Genomic DNA, 2,170 nt, shown 5'->3' with positions numbered 1-2,170 from the left:
CTAATAGATTGAGCTCTTGCATATCCAAAATAAATTTTATTTTGTCCTCATAACTGAATGCTCATTTGATTAGCTACAAAATTCTCAATTTAACATCACTTTTCCCTCAGCACTTTGCAGGCTTTGCTTGATTGCCTTTAAATATTTTTCTGCTCAAGCTGAAGTTTGATGTCTCTTTGATTTGTTTTTTTTTTTGGCATGTGACATACTTTGTTATTTGAAAATATTAACAATTCTATCTTACCTATTCAGTTCTTAAATGTCACTAACATATACCTGAGTTTGAATCTGTTTTTATTCACTTTGTTCAGGTCTCAGCTGTTCATTTCAAACTTTAGACTCATTCATTTGATTGTTTGATTATTTATTCCACTTACTTGTCTCTGTTTTGGTTGGAGACTGGAACCCCTGCCAGAAGGCTATTATTATTCTGGATAATTATAGTTATAAAGATAAGAAAGAATGATATATTTTGGAAAATAATCACATTAAAAAACACACTCAATAGCCTTAATATATGTGAAAACATATATTATATATGTGTAACTGTGTTGAAAACAGAGTAGACACAGTTGAATGTAGTAAACTAGAAGACTGAGAAAGGAAAATAACATCCAGAATAACAGTAGCCACCTTGCAGGGGTTCCAGGCTGTGTATGCATATATACATGTTGTCATACATATAAAGAGAGTGTATGTATGTGTGTGTGCGTGTGTGTGTATATATTTATATTTATATATTTTATATATTTAAATTAAATATTAAATAAAATATATAGTATATATTCATATTTTTATATACACACATACACATTATATATAATTTATATATATTATATATCTCTATATAAATATATATACACACACATGCACACACACATAATCCTACATACACTTTTTAAATTCATTTATTTCTGTGGTTTCTGGGAAATTTTTCTTTCTCAGTCTTCTAGCTTACTATCTTCAGTTGTGTCTATTCTGTTTTCAACATAGGTATATATACATAATAACATATGTTTTCACATATATTAAGAATATTGAGGTTTTAAAATTGTATATTTTTCAAAATACATTATTCTTTCTTATCTTTACAACTGTAATTATTATATTAAATTAGTTTATCCCTAATTAACTGTTTTCTAATGATTTAGTTTTGTTAATTTTGTTGCCTATATTTTGAGGTCTGAATTTAACATAAATATCTGGTGACTCTCATCTGTGTTTATATTGCTTGTAGAGGTGTCAGAAAGTGTATTTCCTCAGGCCAAATAAGAATTCTTCTTGCCTTGTGGGGGAAAACCAATCTTAATTTTAGAAGTCTTGCCTTGGGCTTTTCAACCCACAAAAATCTGTGGCTGTGGAGTATGGGGCTGTGTGGAATAAGAGGAGCTTATGATATGGGGGTATTAGCTGTCCTGCTGTCCAGGGCAGTCCCTGTACCAACTCTGAATATCTCTTGGATGCAATCTTTCTACACTTGATCTTAGCCAAAAGGCCGAGAAGTGATAGGATGGAATTTTTCTATGCACAGAATTGAAAGCACAGCTTTCTCCTGGATGTAGTTGGAAAAACCAGTATTTTCTTTTCTTTTCTTCATCTTCTTCTTTACTCTTTGCTGAAATGTTGAGTTGACAAGTCTCTAATCTGCTTCTTTTTCTGTTTGAGTATCCAGGATAACCACTGTGATTGGGCACATAATCCAATTCTTTAGGAATTCATGTTTGAGGTTTAGTGAAGGACAAAATTTTATGATGCCAATCATTTAGTATAGATGGATGGTGGGAAAGATCTCCTGAAACAAATTTTCTGGGGGCAACCCTTGCATTACGGAAATCACTGCTCCATATTTTAATGTTTTTTGTTTTTGTTTTTGAGACAGAGTCTAGCTCTGTGGCCCAGGCTGGAGTGCAGTGGAGCGATCTCAGCTCACTGCAACCTCCACCTCCCGGGTTCAAATGATTCTTCTGCCTCAGCCTTCTGAGTAGCTGGGACTACAGGCATGTGCCACCACACTCAGCTAACTGTTTTGTATTTTTAGTAGAGACAGGGTTTCACCATATTGGCCAGGCTGGTCTTGAATTCCTGACCTCGTGATCCTCCCCAGCCTCCCAAAGTCCTGGGATTACAGGTGTGAGCTACCACACACGGCCCTTCACTTGGTTTTGTCAAA

The 2,170-nt window shown here is 34.1% G+C and overlaps 1 pseudogene; it reads right to left on the bottom strand.

Annotated features, from left to right (window-relative positions):
- Positions 1-1,373: 1,373 nt before the first annotated feature.
- Positions 1,374-1,507, bottom strand: LOC126933327 (uncharacterized; annotated as a pseudogene).
- Positions 1,508-2,170: the final 663 nt, after the last annotated feature.

This window comes from Macaca thibetana, chromosome 12 (genome assembly GCF_024542745.1).
Source record: "Macaca thibetana thibetana isolate TM-01 chromosome 12, ASM2454274v1, whole genome shotgun sequence".
Taxonomy (NCBI): domain Eukaryota; kingdom Metazoa; phylum Chordata; class Mammalia; order Primates; family Cercopithecidae; genus Macaca; species Macaca thibetana.
This window is presented reverse-complemented; position numbering and strand designations above follow the sequence as displayed.